Source organism: Maniola jurtina, chromosome 21 (genome assembly GCF_905333055.1).
Source record: "Maniola jurtina chromosome 21, ilManJurt1.1, whole genome shotgun sequence".
In the NCBI taxonomy this organism is placed as follows: Eukaryota; Metazoa; Arthropoda; class Insecta; order Lepidoptera; family Nymphalidae; genus Maniola; species Maniola jurtina.
This window is the reverse complement of record NC_060049.1, coordinates 5173114-5194922: the sequence shown is the minus strand read 5'-3', so window position 1 is coordinate 5194922 and position 21809 is coordinate 5173114. Positions and strand designations below refer to the sequence as shown.

General features: G+C 36.9%; 1 protein-coding gene and 1 long non-coding RNA gene across 6 annotated transcripts in view; one reads left to right on the top strand and one right to left on the bottom strand.

Moving 5' to 3' along the window:
* LOC123876461 (ankyrin repeat and sterile alpha motif domain-containing protein 1B-like) overlaps nucleotides 1–21809 on the bottom strand; it is a 118962-nt gene that overhangs the window by 25119 nt on the left and 72034 nt on the right. The window lies entirely within an intron of this gene.
* On the top strand, nucleotides 467–20866 carry LOC123876462. Its single transcript, XR_006798364.1, has 5 exons — nucleotides 467–590; nucleotides 3250–3254; nucleotides 5205–5211; nucleotides 6614–6619; nucleotides 20856–20866. It is a non-coding gene; the product is annotated as an uncharacterized LOC123876462 (long non-coding RNA).

The following is a 21809-nucleotide window of genomic DNA, read 5'->3' as shown; positions in this document are numbered from 1 at the left end:
AAAAAATACCCTAGTACGGAACCCTCCGTGCGCGAGTGTGACTCGCACTTGGCCGGTTTTTTAATAGTTGATTCCGCCATCAAAAGTTGAAGAGCATAACAAAGAAGTAAAGTTAGTTATACCTATATCAGTTTTCTGGAAGTCTTAATAATATGTAGTTTTAATGCACTTTTTGTATCTATCTGTAAAAAGAACGGATGGGTACTTAAACCTTCTTATGCATTAAATTTTAACCAAAACAAACTCACTTTCACATCTACAGAGTACAAAGTACTCGTTAGCTGCTTACTAAAGCAAATACACGAGTAAAAGTGTATGTAGCAACAGCGCCAGCCGACAGGTCCCGAACAATGGCCCATTGTGGTCGTTACGATGAACCGTGTCGTGATGGTAATCGGCCCTTAATAGACGTTATTGGTTCAATATTCGAGCATTTTTTTCCTGTTACACAACTAGATCGGATCCAAAGGCGGGCTGTTCGACTTGTGGACGATCCCAAACTACCCAGCTTGTTGGAAAGCCTGGAGCACCGCAGAGATGGTAGCTCTATTTGCGTGTTTTATCGCCTTTATAATGAGGAGTGCTCTGAAGTTTAAGTGAGGAGTTTATCCTCCTTCTTCTACAACCGCACCGCACGCCACCGCAAGCAATTTCACCCTCACTACCTGGGTGCCTGATGCACATCGACTGCCCGTTGTGCCGTGTTGCATTCAAGCTTTGACCTGGCATCGACGAACCGCTAATATGAGTTATCAGTTATTAGGTGTTCATCTGTCAAATAATAGCTGTTTAAAAATAAATTATGATTTGATTTGTTATTATGGAGTAGCAGAAACGTGTCTATAAGCTAAGGATAGCTAGGGTCTTCAATATTCATGGACTCATGTTTTACTATACATCTATACTTGACTCACAACTGATAGCCTAGAAGGAATTCAATTGTAACCTGAACTGATAAAATTGGAAGAGAACTCCAGGAAACTGAGCATCGGAAATGCATCTGTCGTTATTTTTTAGAATGAAGGAACATTATTTTGAATAAATGAATCGTTACAAAACTTACAAACAATTTTAAAAACATTTATGGAGCTACATTACGAAAGAAACTATTGTGGTAATATGGTTTGTTGGAGAGAATAGCGATCATGAGAAATTGACGACAGTTAGTCAGCTTATTATAATGATTCATCGGTTCGGTATTTTAAGAAATATAAGAATTAGAATAAAAACGGCACACGTGTTCTGGAGTTGAGATCATGTACTTTAAGCGCAGTTTAGGATGACTTCCACCCGCTGGACCGATAACCTGAAGAAGGCAACAGGAAATAGGTGGATGATGAAGGGGAAGAACCATGTTTGGTGATGAGCTCTTGAAAAGGTCTATGCCCATTGCCCTGTAAACTGTTATAAACTGTTATACTGATCGCGATTAATTTAGTACTATTCATTGAATAGTTCCGTCTTCCAACCTTCATCAGATCTTCACCAAATTTAATAGGCAAAAGGATTTGAAAACCTTTTCGATAAAAAAAAACGATTATGTAAATCGGTTCAGATTTGACGAAATTATGGAGTAACATTTTCAAAAAAATACGCGATAAATTGAGAAACTTTCACTTCCTTTGAAGTAAGTAAAAGAGGCAGTATTAAAAAAATCAACTCACAATTTCCCATCAGTATACAAATCATTTAATACTTTAATGCACTTAACAGCCGTCATCTCTGCATTAGTCAGATTTATTTTAGGAAACGCCGATTATATCACTCACACAATACACACAATTCCATTAAATTCCATAATTCTTTTAACTTAAACCTTTATGATATTATTTGATGTAATAACTGTAATCTTTCACTTATCACTGGTATAGTTTGGTATTCAATCGATTGTTTTATAAACTTGAATCGATATATCGATATGTTTGATGACACATTTAAAGTTTTTAAAGGATATGTACGCTCGATTAGACGCTCGCGTCGGCACTGTCGGCAAAATTGCAAGTGAAACAATATTGATAAGAAACCCGTACGACGGAACGTCACTTTATCGAGTCACTTTATTAATCTGAATCAATTTATTCATGGAGACAATTTGTGGGACACTTTCATTTGATGTTTGGACGCGGGACAGCAAATTGACCCAATCGGATTGAAGGACGTCGAGTGCTGTTGGAATTTTATTAGTGGCTTTGTCAGTGAGATGCATAGGGATGAGGTCTGGTCAAATACATAGCGCGACGGTTATGGTGCGACGGAATGTCCCAAGGGTGTATTACGCGTATAATCTGAGAAAGGGCTCTCCATATTTATTCTATGTGTGAACTGTCATATCAAAAGTACGATTCAGTACGATAAACGGTACTTTTTACCCGACTACGGCAAAGCCGAAAGGAAGGGCTTTTATGACAAGACTGTTCAAGCATAGAGCAAATACACAGTTCACGACAACTAGGAAACTTGAAACCAAACATTGAGGCTTTGACGTCACTGGCAGGCGTCAAATGTTACCAACATTTGACGCTAGATAGGCTACGAAACGACAAGATTTCTTTGATTTCACGTCACCCATAGCCATATTTTTGGCAGATCGTCGATTCAGGATCAAACCGCGAGTTTCCTCACTCTAGTTCACCGAGGTTCCTCAGTGTAAGGTCCATAATGTACCCTAGTTCCTTATATTACAACTTTAGCTATCATAAAAACCCCATTGGACTTTGTCGTTATGAGTTTTGTTTATCCAAGCCTTAAAACCCCCTAAAGTAAATGAAATGGAACCAAGATGATCTTTCCCATTTTCAGTTTTCAGATTGTTTATCAATCCGATGTTTCTCTAACTCTACCAGATCCAGATTCCAGACCGGCCCACTACTGAGTACGGGTCTCCTCTCAGAATGGGAAGAGAAGCTGAATTCAGTAATTAATATAAAAATTAAAGTTAATTATTCACACCGTAGAGACAGTTATATATTAACACTTATTTGGGTTTCTAGACCATGACTATCTTAGCGTCGGATCAGTTTGTCCTTGTGAATTCAAAACCTACGCTATTGTGATGGATAAATATGTTAAACTGATACCATTCATTATTTATATAGCGTAGTCTTTTTCAAACACCAGCGCTACTTAAAAAGCCATTGTCACGTTTGGACTCAATTTGGCCTTCATGGTAAGTAATGAATGCAATTCGGTATGCAAGCTTGAAGTTAAGGTAACTATTAGGCCCGGTCTCCACCTAAGCGGAGAGGAGAGGAGATGTGTTCAGTCGACCAATCAGATTCATAATAGGTGACGCAAAATATTATCACGTCATTTTTTTTTAAATCTGATTGGTTGACTGTAGACATGTCCTCTCCGCTCCGCTTAGGTGAAGACCGGGCCTTAAGCCAGATCGTGGCCAAGTGAGTTAACTGACATTCAATATGAATTGTTTGGATACGTAGCCAGCAACGTCGCCATGGCGTCCTAGTGTTTTAGCTCTCTAAGGCTGAGATCTTAATAGAGCGGACTTTAATTTTGCTCAGACTTATGCTTCAGTTAAAACGAGACAGATTTATGCCAGCGGTATAACGCTGTCTCGTTTTAACAGTGTAATAAAGGCAAAGTAAAAGTGCGCTATAGATCTCAGCATCTCAGCCTAAGAGCTAAAGATTGGACTGCAAAATAAGTATTTTGGTATCTCGAATTTAGCTACCGTCGCGTTTTGTGTCTGTCCAGAACTTTAGTTTACAAATAAATCAAAAAACAAGATAACTAGTAGGTACATTCGATAACATTATTAACTTATTACCACCATAAATCAGCCGCCGCGGGTTATCATCTGACGTCGTAGTATCAGCTGGACGGATAAACTAATTATAATAGCTATTAATAACGACTTTACATTTTTTAGATCCGTTTTTGTTTTCCGATAAGAGAACACGTTTTGATGATAGGTAGGTAGTACCTACAAGTATGTTAACTACGAGTACTTATTAGTAGGGAGTGGTGGGAAACAAACCAATCTTTACTTCACAGACTATGATGTGTTATATAAATGTACATATAAAGGTACATATTGGTAAAAGTAATTTAAGAAATCATCTTTTAGGACGTCGTCAAACGACCTGCTGTGCGGTTCACGATATACAACCCGCTGACAGACAGACGGACGGACGGCCTTGCCAATGAGGTGCCAATGTGGAGTCACAATATTCAAAATTCAAAATATTTTTATTCAATTAAACTTTTACAAGTGCGTCGCGTCGTCAAAATAATCTACCACTGCCTGGTTCGGAATGCCGTTCCTACCGAGAAGAACCACCAAGAAACTCGGCAGTTGCTCTTTTCAAGTATTCACATGCAATATGAAGAGTATCTGAAGGTTCGTGCGGCTAATTGACACCGACTCCAAAAAATGTTAGTATAGAACTACATAATAATACTCTTGTATACATAATAATTAGACTTGCAACGAATATTCGGTTACTATTCGGTATTCGGCCTATTCGGCTGCTTTTATTATATTCGGCTGAATACCGAATATCTACATATTATTCGGCCGAATACCGAATACTTAAATAATATATTTTGTCATAGAGAAATAATTGGTAAAATGAAAAATTAAAATCGATTGATTACGTATATATTCATATTTTCATTTCTGTTATAATCATTTAAGTAGTCATTGGTGCATAACACAGGTACATAATCATCTTCTGGATTGGAAAAATGGAGGATTCTATGTATTTGAATTATTGTGGTAATAGAGCAACAGCGGGCGCGCGAGCGATGAGTAGGTACATTAGAACAAAACAAAGGAGCGCGAAACAATCACGTCTGTACAAGTTTTTGGCGCTAAAATCCAGCCAAATACTTTTGCCTAATATTCGGCTATTCGGTCAGGGGCCTCGCCGAATACTCGGTATTCGGTATACTGCCGAATATACTATTCGTTGCAAGTCTAATAATAATATATTCGGTAGGAATAAATTAAATATTTTTTTACTTTTTAGTATAAGTGGTTATTGAAGTCAGTTTTTTTTTCAATTATTGTGGTATGAAAGTCATACTAAGATTTACTAGTTACTAAGTAAATATTTTGCAGCCCAGCAATAATATTGTTTCACATACTAAAATAATTCTTTTTTAACGCACAAAAAACTTTCTTTCAGCATGTGCTTTCCATAATAATTATGATCTTATCCATGAGTTGCCGACGGATGTAGTTTTGACGTAAACGCTGATATATTTGATGCAGAAGGGGTCGACCAGTAAACTTATGTCAAAATATCGGTTGGTTGGTTGTTTGTTTCTAAAAATCTCAAAATATTGGTTGGATAGTTGTTTGTTTCTATTTAAATTAATCTCTTTCAATATTAGGTAGGTATATGTATGTATGTATGTTTGTATCAAACTGAAGACTTTAACCGTTCACACACCAAGGTCAATGTCATTTGTCTAGTGATAAGAGCTTGTTATCAAATAGGATAGAAAAAATCCGATCGGACATGGATGACATATTTTTGGTTTGATGTACTTAGACTCCCCACTAGGTGAACTTCTTTATAGTCGTATTCCTTCATTGCTGAGGGTGGAGACTCCTTTCCATTAACCACATAATGGCAGGAGTTCTCTTGGAATAATAATGCGGTGGTAATATTTTCAGATCCTTCCGCAAACAATTCACTAAGAGAACGAAATTTCGATTCTTAGGTTTTTACATTACAATCAAATGTTAGTGATTAAAAAAAAAACAAATAACCGGTACCGACAGCTTAACGTCTTCTCCGAGGCACGGAGGAAACGAGAAGGCCAAATACGGGCCTCCAAAATAGGTCACCCATCCAGTTACCGACTTGGGTCAACCTTGCTCAACAATCGCAATCGCTACGCACTACGCGGACAGACGACATCAAATGAGACACAGAGAGTCGCTGGATTCAGGCGGCACAAGACCGTGGTTTGTGGAAGTCCCTACAAGAGAAGAGACCTTAGTCCAGCAAACGATGATGATGATGATGATTTCTAGTTTTAATCGAATAATGTCGTAGATTTTAATTCAAAATTTAAATTTAAAGTTCTACATGATAAATAGAGCAGATCTTTCGAAAAAAGTAACTAAGTGCTAACTAAGTAAGCTAAGAGCAACCGCCGAGTTTCTTGCTGGTTCTTCTCGGTAGGAACGGCATTCCGAACCAGTGGTAAATTATTTGACGATTCAAAAGCACTTGTAAAAGTTTATTTGAATAAAAATCTATTCTATTCTATTATATTCTATTCTAAGTGTAAGTGTGTAAGTCTACTATGTTTATGAATACCTACAAAAGGTGACAAAAGTGACCAAAGACCATAGGATATTTCCTTACGTATAAAAACTCACCCTACATCCTTCGGGACAACCACAGTAACTTTACACGAGATTTTTAGTAAGTTTACACCATCAAATTTCGTAGACAGATAAAAAGTAACCTTCATCGGAAACCCCTCGGAATAATCAATCGTATTGTAGGGTGAATATAGTTTATTTTTGTTTGTAGGGTTCAAAAGATATTAAGTTATCGGGTAGATGTAACCCAATAGTTTCCCCGTGGTTACAGTTTTTTTTTTTTGGTAAAAATGTCGGTACATACGGTAGCTATTCGTTATCATACATTTTACGGAATCATCGCTCTCCGAAATCATCGTGTCGAATGACGTTGACTCAGAAGGACTCGGAATAAATGAGTCACGCGTTACTCATACGCGGTAAAACGCTAAATATTTGATAATGGCGCATTTCATTGCTAAGTGACCTTGTGCGGAGTACGATAGACGCTGTGGTGATAATTGCGTAAACATACAACAGATATAATAGGTAGGTATTACTACATTCATACCTACTCATATCAAAATGCGCAGTTTATTATTACGTTTAAATTGGGACGGTTTTGCGTGTCAAATGCTTGGGCGGTGTGAAGTGTGGACGCGCCTAGTAGGTACCCTAGGGGCTATTAGACGGAGGTATCCGAATCTATAAATTACGTAACATTATATTATACTTATTAGCTACATTATCCCCCAGTGCTATTTACTTATATCACGCGGACGAAGTCGCGGACAAAAGTTAGTAGGTATATTTCGCGAATATCCCGCACAGGAATAGTGCGGAGGGTGTGCGGACCCCCATCCCGATTGCCATCTCGACTTGTCGCGTAGGTATTATACATACCTGCTTAATCCATGAATTATTATGATACACATAGGTCACGGGTATCCATGATGGTATAATAAAATATTAGGTACGTACGTACCTAGGTATATCTTTTAGCACCATTGCATTCTCATATGCATAGTTCTTATCTCAGCAATCATGTTAATTAACATTTCATTTACCTCGCTCCATTTTTAAGAGAAGTGTATTCGGAACCTAACTCCTATTAAGACTTATGTATAGGTAGGTACGTAGATAAATAATAAAGATTTGGTCAAGGTTTATGAGACTTGCTGTCACTTTAATATCTCTAGATCTTATCTGATGAAATAAATGCGGAATTTAAAAAATAAAATAAACATTAAACCTACATTAAACACTATAATAAATCCTTTGATTGCGTTTTGTTTGTGTAAATATGAGACGCTAGCAGTAATGCGTTCGCCATATACGGGACAAAGGAGGTTCGATGACTTTATGACTATTCGACTCCATTATTATATACGATACTCGCAAACTAAGCTTTTCATTTTTAACCCCCGACCCAAAAAGAGAGGTGTTATAAGCTTGACGTGTGTATCTGTGTGTCTGTGTATCTGTGTATCTGTGTATCTGTCTGTGGCATCGTAGCGCCTAAACGAACGAACCGATTTTAATTTATTTTGTTTGAAAGGTGGCTTGATCGAGAGTGTTCTTAGCTATAATCCAAAAAAATTGGTTCAGCCGTTTAAAAGTTATCAGCTCTTTTCTAGTTTTCTTGTAGAAAAGAAGTTTAAGAAGCTATCAAGATGGACGTTGCCTAGATATACATAATTATTTATTTTAAAATGATGTTTTGGAAAACTCAGATACTTTGGATCGTAGGCGCGGAATAGTCCAAGAAAATCGGTTCAGCCGTTTGAATGTTATCAGCTCTTTTCTAGTTACTGTAACCTTCACTGGTCGGGGGTGTTGAAAATTTTTAATTTACAATTGCAATTTTTTTGTAATACAAGAACAAAATGTTATGCTAGGCAAGTCAGCTGGTATTAAATTAGCTGACTTGACTCAGCTTTGCACGTGTGGCTTGTATGATGTTAAATGAAACTTTTTCTTGAATGACTTCTTGTCATAGGTACCTACCTAAGAAGACTTTATTTAATGAAGCATTAGCTAGCAGTTTTATCATATAATACCAGCCAAGTATAATTTATGCTGCTGAAGTAGGTAATTTAAATTCTCAATGGACCTTTTGAAGACCTCGGGCAAGTAAAGAGGCTTTCACCAGCTCTTTCTAAAGCTCTAATATTATTAACGAGGTAAAAAGCTACTGCCTACAGTTCTAAAAGAACTGATTTTTTAGTAATCGATTTTAAACTTCTGTTCTGTTATCGATCTATTCTGTATCGATTTTAAACTTTTATTCTGATTTAGAATGTACAGGTAAAGCCGTTTCATATGATATTCCACTTTGTATAGGTAGTTATTGGGTTTTAGTGGGTATTCCGGTCGCCTCTCGGCTGGCGAGTCCCACATACCCTTCCCGTCTCTCGAGAGGGATGCGTAAAGGCATTTCCCAACGCAAAAAAAAAAGTTATCTTACTGTGAATATTAAAAATACTAATAGTTATTATTTGTTTATGAACACATATTTGTCCTTTACTTCTGCTATAAGACCTACCTACCTGCCAAATTTCATGATTCTAGGTCAACAGGAAGTACCCTATAAGTTTTCTTGACAGACACGACAGACGGACAGACGGAAAAACGGACAGACACACAGACAACAAAGTAATCCTACAAGGGTTCCATTTTCTTTTGAGGTATGGAACTCTAAAAATATAGATAGGCAGGACGTGCCGCAAAGGTATCATGACTTATATCTATCTCTCTACCTATGAGAACTACGAAACAAAATCGTGTGACAATGGAAACACACAATAAAGTCGTTGCACCGACCCCGCAGAGCCACCTGCTAACCTTGTGATACCATAATTCGCCTGCACGTCTAAGATTGTTTACTCGGCTACGACAGACCGAAACGGATTGTTATGATTTCAAAATATCGATCTTTGGGAAATATCCATGGATGTAGGAAATAAAAATCTGTATAGATTTTTAAACATGACTAATTCTAGATGACGTTGATTTCGCTTGACATTAGGTATGGCGTAGGCTAACGTCGTAGATCGTAGGCCATAATATGACGTCATGAGAAATCCAACATGGTGGACATGATAAACCAAAGATACGGACGAAAAAAATTAAAATCCATAGGTATCCATACCTACTTCTCATGTAATTGCGAAAGTGTCTGTTTGTCTGTTAGCTTTTCATGATCGTTTCTGTTTCACTGATTTTGTTGTTAATTGGTATAGGGTAAGCTTACATTCATGAGGACGGCATAGGCCAGTTTTTATGCCGAAAAATCAAAGAATTGCCACGGGATTGTTAAAAGTCCACTTGTTTAACCAATTTTTAGATACAGATAAATAGCTTGCATCCCGGAAACTGGTAAAGACTACTTTTTAACTCGGAAAAATCAAATAGTTCCCACGGGGTTTTTCAAAAAACCTAAATCCATGCGGATGACGGTCGCGGGTATCTTTGCCATAATTATACCTATACTTACCTACCCATTACTATTATCGAATAAAAAAATAAGAAACCGTTGTTTTTCTTAGAAACCTTACAGTTTCCAAAACCATTGTACGGCTTTCACTCTCAAAACAATAGAGATCTTGAGACCTCTATAAGAGTTCTTATTGTTGCATATTTAGTTTGCCTAGCTCTCCACAAAAGAGCTTCTGAGTTTTTGTGAAAGGCGTTCTTACATTTTTTTATACGGGTAAGTACCTAACTAATAAATCCTTTTGTCTAACTTTATAGCTAAGTAAAGATTTTGTAAAGAGTTTTAAAGCCCCATTGACGACCGAAAAAATAGGATGAAAAACTCAAAATTCAAAAAACCCCGACACAAAAACCTCTTTAAGAAAACTAGAAAAGAGCTGATAACTTTCAAACGGCTGAACCGATTTCTTCGATTATAGCTAAGAACACTCTCGATCAAATCACTTTTCAAACAAAAGAATAGAATTAAAATCGGTTCATTCGTTTAGGAGCTACGATGCCACAGACAGATACACAGATACACACATTGGCCCAGTGCGGATTGGCAGACTTCACACACCTTTGATGGAAAACGTTCGGGCGTGCAAGTTTCCCCACGATGTTTTCCTTCATACGACCTTCCGAAAATAACGCTACCTTAACTTTTAACCACTATGCTATCAATACTCTCTATTCAATACCTTCCTATGTAGGTACCTCCATATTTAAAAAGTTTATATTCGATTTATTTATTATTTTTTATTATTTCAGATAAAGAAAGTGGTACAGCCCTGAAATTTAAAACCCAATTATTTAGCTGGGATCTTGTCTTAATTTATTATCTCATTATTGCGTTAATTATAATAAAATTTATAACAATAGGTATTTAGGTAGCTAGAAGTGTATACATTTAGTAGCTTCTTATCAAATTGTTGTGACTGCATTATTTCTGAATAATAACAGGTGATGTTCATTATAAAGCACGTTTTTCACTGTAATCGCAATTCAAAAATTTAGTTTAGTCACGTTTTTTCATTTTGTTCGTATAATGAAGTAAACTGAAGCCTCAATTATGAAATTATAGCCGTAAAGAAAATGAATTACGTAAAGCCACAGAATAAAAAGCCTTGTAAAACTTTTTCTATGAAAGGGTTTCAGTCAAGTGTTTTAGTTGTTTCCTAGGGTTCCATACCCAAAGGATGCCATATGGACTCTTTTACTAAACCTCCTCTGTCCGTTCGTCTATCCGTCTGTCTGTCAGCAGGCCTATCCCATGAACCATAATAGCTAGAGATGAAATTTTCACAGTGTGTAGATATTTCCTTTACCGCTATTACGATGAATGGTAAAAAAACATGGTGAATCTCAAAATGGCCGCCATACAAATTAAAAAAAAAAATTAAAGATACAATTAGTGTTAGGTATCTCTTAAACGAAAGTACCTACCTACCGAACCCTTAGTGTGTGAATCCGACTCGCACTTCGCCGGTTTTTATACTATACTGCTTACATAATACAGAGTACAAAGAACAAGGAAACAAAAGGTGACTTTATCAGCTGTTATCACGATGAAATAAGGAAGTAGGTCCTTACGTCCAACGTAAGTACGTATGTAAGTACTTCCTAATTCCATGCCATTTATCATCAAAGTAGTAATCTCTTTCAGGTAATCCAAACTTAAGAGCTACTTAAGAAATGAGGAACATTGAAAGAGCTCCTTTTTTACCCTTTATGGGTAGGGAACCCTAAAAACATTAATATTTCAATATAAAACGATGCAAATAACGAAATAACGATGCAATTATCGCCAAGTTCGGTAAGTCAGTATTAGAGGAGGCATCTATAACATTCGGTTCTATAATGTCTTTGGTTCTACATAAAAATAAATTATTCGACACTTCAAAACCTTAATTATCATAAACGTTTCACCTCAATAAAACGAACCGTTACGAAATAACTTTAGGCTCATCAATCATAGAATAACCACACCTTTTCACGAATATTCAAATAGGGCATATACATAATAGAAAATTTCTAAACATGACCTTCTAAAGCTAAACTCGAGTACCATTTAGATACGAAGGGCCCCAAACGAAAGTGACTTTTAATCATTGTTAGTAGGTAACTTGGATAGCGCGAGATGTATCTATCTTTTACAACGCGGGCTGATTCGCTAACTCAGTGTTCAACACTGATGATAACCACCGAGATAGTTTGACATTGGCTAGTTCTTCATTGCTGCTTCAGCGATTCAAGCTGAAATGGGGCAACAGATCGACCAGATTTTTTGCATGGATGTAGTGAAAGACCTGGAAAATATTATTTTTTAAAAGGCAGTTTCATTCTAAAAGTATAAAGATTGTGGCAGAAATCTAATCGATAGATTTGTAAACTCAACGTGATATTTAATTGCTTAACCCTTCTCAGTCTGAAAGGTGATCCGTTCTCAGTAGTGCGCCGGCGATGGGTTGAATTGACGACGATGATGATCATGATCTATACATATTATAGTATTCACTGTAGTGAAATATATTAAATACTAGCTATGCCCGCGACTTCGTTCGCGTGGAATCAGCGCGCTTTATATAGCCACGGACGCTCAGGCGCGAGGCGTGTAGTACGTACTCTGTACGTTAAAAATGTTCGCCGTGATTCTTTAAATTGACATAACTTTTTTATTTATGAACCGATTGACATGAAATAAACACTAAATGTTAAGTGAAGCTTACTACAATATATTAGTGAAAACCGTATCTAAATCGAATAAGCTGTTTCTGATATTAGCGTGCACAAACACACAGACAAACAGACAAAAAAAAATTAATTACAATTTCGGGTTCGGCATCGATATAATAACAACCCCTGCTACTTTTTTTTATATATTTCCATTGTACAGACACCACTTTTCTACAATTTTATTATATGTATAGATCATTAGCAGTGAACGTTTATAAATATTTAGTCATCCATGACGTACTATCTACCTGCATAGGTCTGACGAAATTCATCGAAAACCATAAATCTAATCGAAACCAATAAATCACGAAGAAGTTACAAACATATTTCCGGCCGTTCCAGATTTGAATGCCGAACCGGAAGCAGGGTACCTGCATCATCCGGTATTGTGCCATTGATTAAAACGTGCACACAAATAGTGTTTTGATAGTCTTTGTCAACTATACCTCCATACCTACAACCATCTGCCTACCAAAGTACCAACGTATAGGTTATACCTATGCCGAACCATGGGAGGGCCCTCAGTGCCTACTTCTTCGTCGCTCCCTCAATTTTGAGGATCGTGGCTCCCCTCAGATGCAATCATTGCTACGATGTTCCTCTATTGCTCTCTATTTCTTGCCGCGCGGATTGCATCGCAGATAGATTAATGTCATAGCCCAATCTGAAATGCGGGCATATTGCAATTAGACTGGGCAATCCTTAGAAATTCCCAGAACACTAGGTCCAAAGCTAAAACTTCCGCTTTTGCCTAACGAGTATTACATGCAAAAATCACGCCGATCCGTTGCATCATTGTGACGTGCTTGAAGGACAAACAACAAACTAATAAACCAACAAACCAACAAACTTTCGCATTTATAATATGAGTAGTGATATACGTTTTTCCATGGTCCTTAAACACAATGCCCTTACAATTTTACACATTTAAGAAGTTTATTGTGACACAAACGCGTCTCATATTTTAGTTGTCTCCCGAATACAGAAGGGTTTCATTTTATTGTCCTTTATATGGTAAGTATTGTATTTTAAAACCCATAAAACAGATAAATATCAAAAGCATTTTGCTGGCGGTGTTATTCTGTAGACTGTAGAATTCGTCGTTGAGTTCGCAGTCAAACATATTATCACTACATCCCCATATAATTGTTGTAGCTAATGTGCGAAAGTGTGTTTGTTTATTGGTTTGTCCCTCAATCACGTTGCAACGGAGCAACAAATCGACATGATTATTTGATGGAAGTTAAGGACCTGGAGAATAGCACGGGATTTATTCAATCCAGTTTCGTGCTGAAAGTAGATTGTGGTAAAGCTCTGTTGACATAATATCCTACTTTTTATCCCAGAAAGTCAAAGAGTTCCCTCGGGATTTTTAGAAACCTAAATCCATGCAGACCATAATTCCATAATTTAAGAGAAAAAATCAATCTCGTCGCTGCTAAAAACGAGTCTTTATTTTACTTCAGGATCCGAAACTACTGGATCAATTTTAATGAAATCAATAAGGGACGATTCGACGAAAGTACTCGCACTTGTGTATTTTGAAAAATCGCCCTTTATTTATATTTTTTTTAATACACTTTGAAATATTCCAACCCTTTATTGCAGCTTCGAAACTTTTAAGTAGTAAATAAGTAAGTATTTATTTATTGATATGTATAACTTAAAATCAAAATATTTCTCTCACCCATTTGCCCCTCCGATGCCGCGTAGTCCGGAATTTTGAAGGCAACACTAGATTTTCACTAGATTTCACAAAATTCACTAATTTTCTTATCAAATTATGTATTAGTCACTTGTTGCAGTCTCACTTTCACTCATTTTGAACAAAAATATCATGAACTCCTTCAGCTAAAAACGGGAAAGTTAAAGAAAAATTTAAAAAATTGTTTTTTTAATTATCTCAACTTAATTTTAAGACCCACAATTATTACCAAAAATTATAACATTTTATCTTGATTTGGTATGGATATTATATGGATGTACTTCATATGAGCGAAAAGGCACTGCCTTCAAAGCCAAGTGCATTCCCTAATCTACTTTAGGTAGGTATCATAGAAGGTAAGTGCTTGCTTATATTGGGTATAGTTATTATTTTATGGTGGAAATTCGTGTTAATAAAGTACTAAGCTTTAAAAAATTGCAACAAGTATCTATCGTATTTATTACCATTATCTAACAAGTGTAAATTAAAAATTTATAACACCCCCGAACAAGTGAAGGTTACAGTAACTAGAAAAGAGCTGATAACTTTCAAACGGCTGAACCGGAAATCTTGGATTATAGCTAAGAACACTCTCGATCAAGCCACCTTTCAAACAAAAAAAAACTAAATTATAATCGGTTCATTAGTTTAGGAGATACGATGACACAGACAGACACACAGATACATAGATACACAAATACACAGATACACACGTCGAACTTATAACACCCCTCTTTTTGGGTCGAGATTTAAAAAAAAGATGATCAGGATCACCATCTATTGACGCGGACGTTTAGTGGTGGTAAGTCCCTACCTACTCAATAGGACTGTAATCAAAATGCGCAAAAGCATATAAACTATGTGCACTCAAGCGAAAAACAATAAACGAAGCCATCGTCCGCCACTCCAGAGTTCACTGTTCGAGAATAGAACCCGTTCTAAATTTAAACCGGCCGTTAGCGATGCGCCGCGGGAACTGGCGGGCTAAATCAAAACTTATTTTTAAATTTCGAATCCCTGTCGTTTTGTCACGTTCAAGGTCGGATCTCCGTCAACGAGCGCATTTGAAATAAGAACGAACTTTATTTTGATAAGTTAAGCATGGTTCACACCAGATACCTTCTGGTAAACGCGTCCCATCTTAGACCACATCATCACTTTCCATCAAGTGTGATTGTGGTCAAGCGCTTGCCTATAGTGAATAAAAAAAAAACCTACATGTTACACATATTACACATAATGTAAAGCACCGAATGTACTTTACCTAGCGACGCGACGGACGCGAGCGTAACAAAACACATGTTTTTTAGCTAAGTATGGTAGGTAGATCCTAAATAGGTATAGAGAATAGGCATCTTCTAGGTAAACATGTCCTATCTTAAGCCATCATCATCACTTTTCATCAGGTGTGATTGTGGTCAAGCGGTTGCCTATAATGAATAAAATTAAATTAAAAAATCCACATCAAATAAACATCTCATGATCAACTCATAATCGGCACCCTGCTGAGCATGGGTTTCCTTTTAGAATGAGAAGGGTTTAGGAAGGGAGGTTATAGTCCGCCATGCTGGAAAAGTGCGGATTGGCAGATTTCACAGTTCTTACATCTATGAGAACATTATGGAGAGCTTTCAAGCATGCAGGTTTCCTCACGATGTTTTACTTCATTGTTGATGCAAGCGATATTAAATCGCTTACAACGCACGCGAAAAGTTGGAAGTGCGTTCCCGGGAACGAACGCCCAACCTCTCAAATAGCAGGCGGGCGTCTACCACTAGGCTATCACGCACTGCGCTGTACTTAATCCTCATCATCATCATCAGCCTGTGGACGTCCACTGTAAGACTTATGCCTTCCCTAAAGAGCGCCACCACACCCGGTCCTCAGCCTTCCTCATCCAGCCACTTCCTGCCAGCCGCTTTACACCGTCAGTCCATCGTGCTGGAGGGCGTCCCACACTACGCTTGCTCATACACGGTCTTAAACTTCTTACTTCTTTTTAAATGCAGTCTCAAGTGTTTAAATTTTCTCTGGGACTCGATAAATTAACTCACATTCGGCAACTAGCAAATACATTCAATGTGAACGGTGCTTTATTCCTTTTTTCTTATTTTTTTAAAACTCAAACATCTGGCGAAGGAATAACATACAGCGCACAGTCAAAAATCTAAACGATTTGTTTGACTATAAAATTGGAAATTGCTTTGTTAATGGTTTTTAAACGCCAGAAATGGTCATTTAGTTTAATTTGTTCTGTTTGTGGTCCACAAACCTACCAACAAAATAACCTTGGGAGACGATTACGAAGCGTGTGGGAGTTTAAATTAAATAATAGGCCTGATTGCTGCTAAATGTATTATAAACGCTCCTGTCGGTTTGTTCTACGTACTCGTATCTATAGATACGAGCCTACTCACCTACGTGTAAATATTGATAAAACTATAAATAAGTAAGTATAAAATTATAAAAAAGGTAGCAATAATTAAGTAATAAGTACAATATAGCTAAGTAAATAAATTATACAATAGTCCTCAAAAAAAATCTGGTTTAAAAAAACATCCGCATAGGTAATATTATGTACATACGAGTAATATTATGTACCAACTACCTACTTAATTGTTTGGAACTTTGTATTTGTGTTACCTAATCTGGGGTTAATTGGAAAAGAATACCTAACTTTTAAATTATACGAGTAAGTTGGTGGTACGTGCAAGACGAGAGAAATGTAGTTTTTGGTAGAAATACTGTACTATATAAAAATACCGATAAGTTAAAAATAGATAGGTAAGTAAGTTTATGCAGCGCGGTTAGGAATGAAATCCAAATTTCAATTTTGAATTTCGAATTCGTCATGTTAGTAATAAATCCACCGCATTAATTAATCCATACTAATATTATAAATGCGAAAGTGTGTCTGTCTGTCTGTCTGTCTGCTACGTTTTCACGGCCCAACCGCTGAACCGATTTTGATGAAATTTGGTACAGACATGGGCTACATCCCGGGGAAGGACATAGGCTACTTTTTATCCCGGAAAATCAAAGAGTTCCTGCGGGATTTAAAAAACCGAAATCCAGGCGGGCGAAGCCGCGGGCATCCTCTAGTTATTAAAAAGCTTCTTCAGGGTGCGGCTGATTTCTAAAACCATGGTTTTATCTATAGACGACGTCATACAGTGTTAGTTTGTGGCTATGTTCGATTATATCTATCTAGTAATAAGTGATCAACAAAATCAAGAAAAGAAAAATGCCTTAGCGTTTCTAAATTAGGTACTTTCTCAAGATAAAGCTTTGAAATTCCAACCTAATATAGACGTGACGAAAACGCAATCTAATCTGCTAGAGGGAATTTTAAGTCCAAATATATCACTACCCTGTTGACAGACTGACAAATTCGTTTTCCTAAATCCCCTCACGACTCACGAAATTTCTATTTCAAGTCTAATTTATATTTGCCCTAAGATAATGTGGTTGGATGAAGAAGGCGGAAGATGCTTTTTGGTGGCGTTTTTGGTCTTTCTTAAAAAGACCTAGGTAGGTAATAGGTATTCCCTATCCCTAAAAGTCCTTCATATTATATGCTCACATTTTTAACCCCCGACCCAAAAAGAGAGGTGTTATAAGTTTGACATGTGTATCTGTGTATCTGTCAGTGGCATCGTAGCTCCTAAACTAATGAATCGATTTTAATTTAGTTTTTTGTTTGAAAGGTGGCTTGGTCGAGAGTGTTCTTAGCTATAATCCAAGAAAATCAGTTCAGCCGTTTGAAAGTTATCAGCTCTTTTCTAGTTATTGTAACCTTCACTTGTCGGGGGTGTTATAAATTTTTAATTTACACTTGTATAATAGACTAGATGATACCCGCGACTTCGTCCGCGTGGATTTAGGTTTGCTAAAAATCTCGTGGGAACTCTTAGATTTTCCGGGATAAAAGTTGCCTATGTCAGCTTCCGGGATGCAAGCTACTCTGTACCAGATTCCATACAAATCGGTCAAACGAATGGGTCTTTGAGACTCCTGTGGGAACTCTTCAATTTTACGGGATAAAAAAGTAGAAGAATGAAAACTATGTCCCTCCCCGGGATGTAAGCTAAGTCTGTACCTTTCATCGAAATCGATCAAACTGTTCGGCCGTGAAAAGCTAGCAGACAGATAGAGACAGACAGACAGACAGACATACAAACTTTCACATTTATAATATTAGTATGAGGAGTTCTGTGGTATGAACCCATATTCGTAAATAAATAGTTCAGAGATACGATCAAAAAAAACCTCATATCCCAGGCCCACATGATTTTTTGTCCATTTTTATAACAAGGATATTGTTATCCATGACATTTGTAAACAAAACACAGACAGGGGCCATTAAATATCCAAAGTTGGCCACGTGTGCCCGTTTTTGTTCCCAAATTATAACAGCTGCTTTGCGTCAAATAAATTAATCCTTATCAGCCTCTATGAAGGCCAGTTTTCTGTTTTTGGAGTAAAAAAAATATGTTTTACTTTTGCGTGTCCAACACTACATATATACAATCACGTTTTAGTAACTTTATTCGCTACATAAAAAAAAATAAAGCATGTAGATTATAGGTATAAGAGGCTAATCCTCCTCTTTTCCCTGCAAATAAACATAAAGTGGATACCTACGAACAGTCTAACTTTACCTTTTACGATGCTTACCTACGAAATTTCAATTAGTCCTCGTATAATTGCGCCATTGAGTTTTTTCTGAGAGAAATATATAATTCTTTAATTGCATCGCTTACGACTAAGTTTATATGGGTTCACTGAACTAATAAATCCTTTTCCACTAGACTCAAATAAAAGGATCAGATTGGTGCATCCTTCACGATGCCTCTTCACACATCATGATGAAAAGAGAATCTCATCATCTTCAAATATCAAAGGAGAAACTGACTGACTGACAAAGCAAGGTATATGTAAGTATGTAGCAAAGCAAACCTAGTCTAGAAGCTTGTTTGTTTTCTTTATAACATAGACCTCCAATGAGAAAATATTTTTAGAAACACCCTTTGTTTTCGTTATCTAAAACATTCAAGTTTTCCCAACATCGGATCAAATAAAGATTTGAAATAATCGATTCGCGTCTTGGTTAACCCTATCGAAAAACCGAAACGTCTCATGACTGAAATAGACAAAAATTCAATCCTACACAATAAAAACTTTGCTACTTATAGCTAAGACAAGGTACAAGAAAACAAACAGATCCTAAGTGGGTGGCTTCCCAACATTCCTTTCTAAGCACCACTTAAAAGACACTTGGTTATAGTTTTGCTTTTGCTCAAAACATTCTACGAGCATGCATAGGTGGTCGATATGATATACATCCTTTTTATTTCCGTTTTGGTAGATTTATTTTTATTGCATCAAAAAATATGATTGGAATATTTCGAAAGCACGCTTTTTTATGGAATAGGTACAAACTAGATTAGATACTGTATTTTTTTATTCTATTAAAATTTAGGCTTTGACTGCAATCTCACCTGGTGGTAAGTGATGATGGAGTCTAAGATAGAAGCGGGCTAATTTGGAAGGGATATGGTAGGTTGACAAAATATGGCACGGAGATAGCTTGCATCCCGAAGAAGAATACTTGCTACTTTTTATCCCGGAAAATCAAACAGCTCTGACGGGATTTTTAATATATAAATTCACTCGGACGAAGTCGCAAGCAATCATACTTATTTAAGTACTAAATACATAAATCATAAGATAAGTATCACATAAAAATCTATAGTGTACCTACAAAAACGTATAATTCTCGCGAAAGAAATGGCAAGATTAAAAATAAGTGGCATGTAACTTGAGCATCGTGAAGAAACAACGCAGACCAGTTCGTTACGAACATTTAACCTTTTTATTAACGCCTTGTGCTGTCCTCACTCCAAATGGCCCAAAAATAAAACCAAAAGACGCACGCGAGGATAATAAAAACCGCCAACAGCTCACCGTTAAGTAGTGGCAACAAAAAAGTGCAATTGTAACTAGTTATGTCTCTACTTCCCACCATGATAGCCACTTGGTACACGACTGCCCAAAAAAGGTTAAAAAATGTTTTCAGGGTTAATGTATGTATGTGAGTTTCTTTATACCATCGTAACTCTAAATGCCTGTACAGGTTTTGATGAGTGCGGTAACTATAGTCTGTAGGTATCGTTAGAATCCTGATTCCTGACATCGTCCCGAGTGGCATTGGCCACAATTTGTTTGGAGGGAAAAATCACTATGGTGGCTGTATAAGGCCATTTTCAAATGTGAAAATATAGAAGTTACTTTCGTTCTTCGCAGGGCAATAAAATAAAATTACAATTTGTTTTTATTTAGCAAATAATAAACACAAATCATGAATGAGTGACATGTTTTAATAATAAGCCTTACACTTTAATGACTAATAACTCAAAATTTAAAAACCCCCGACACAAAAACCTCTATAAGAAAACCAGAAAAGAGCTGATAACTTTCAAACGGCTGAACCGATTTTTTTCGATTATAGTTAAGAACACTCGATCAAGCCACCTTTCAAACAAATAAAACTAAACTAAAATCGGTTCATTCGTTTAGGAGCTACGATGCCACAGACAGATACACACGTCAAACTTATAACACCCCTCTTTTTGGGTCGGGGGTTAAAAAGGGCAGAACCCTCTTTATTCCTTGCCCTGTAGCGAAAAATCCGGTCTTATTCCTTGTCTCCATTTTACTATGCACAGCTTTCTAGGTCTAAGGGTTTGGGCTGGACGTAAATGAGTCACTGAGTGAGTCAGGAATTTCCGGAGTTTATTTTATGAGTTTTTATTAAAACTGGCACAAGTTTCTGCCGTCCGTACATTTAATTGGCCAGGACCTATTAACGGGACGCCTGCGCCGGCGCACGACTCTTATTAGCATGTTTGATGTTACGCAAACCGGACAACGGGCCCTCGATATTCGGCTTCAGGGCTCTAAAACCAATACATCTGTAATCTCTTGACCTACTTATTGTAATTTCCGTACATCACAAACGAATGTTCCGATTCACTTACATTATTAATTTTACAGCAATCAGCGTTTTTGTTGCTTTTCCAAAATTCCATAAATTCAATTGATTGAATGCTCCACTCCGCTTATGTAGGTTACATTTCGCAGCGATCAAGTCGATTTTCGGAAGGTCAAAGTCAGTAATTTATTCAAATTGGGTACTATTGTACACTTTCTGACTGTCAAACAATGATGTGGTGATAATTAATTAAAGTCTGAAAAGAGCCCACAACAAACTCAGCCGGGTATTCTTTTTTTTTTATGCCTGCTGCGGCTCGATGCCGCAAAACGCACGTATAGGTGCAATAGAACGCAGCAAGTCGTTAAAAAGCATCGAAACAATTGCTGAAAACGCGCCATTGTAACAGAGCGAACACAGAAAAATCGTCAAAACATCAATGTCTATGCAATCGCCAAAACACTGATTACTAAAAGTACACATCGTATGTGCTAGGACCCTAAAGAGTCGTATTATCACTGAAATACATGATTTCCTAGAGAAAATGTGAGATGTTCTCGATTCTGGAACATCTTCAATGTCCAAAACGTTCACTCTAGGGTTTTTATCAGGAGCAA